A 299-nucleotide genomic window follows, 5' to 3' on the forward strand; every position below is an offset into this window, starting at 1 on the left:
AGAAAATAGTTTATTTCTGTGTCATTAAGATCTCTTCGGCCAGATGCGGTGGCTCACGTCTGTAATCCCAGCACTTTGGGGGGCCAAGGCGGGTGGATCACAAGGTCAGGAGTTCAAGACCAGCCTGACTAACATGGTGAAACCCCTCCTCCACTAAAATTACAAAAATTAGCTGAGCGTGGTGGTGTGCACCTGTAATCCCTGCTACTCAGGAGGTTAAGGCAGGAGAATCACTTGCACCCGGGAGGCAGAGGTTGCAGTGAGTCCAGATCATGCCACTGCGCTCCAGCCTGGGCGAC

The sequence above is a fragment of the Mandrillus leucophaeus genome, unplaced genomic scaffold, assembly GCF_000951045.1.
Source record: "Mandrillus leucophaeus isolate KB7577 unplaced genomic scaffold, Mleu.le_1.0 Scaffold911, whole genome shotgun sequence".
Classification (NCBI taxonomy): Eukaryota; Metazoa; Chordata; class Mammalia; order Primates; family Cercopithecidae; genus Mandrillus; species Mandrillus leucophaeus.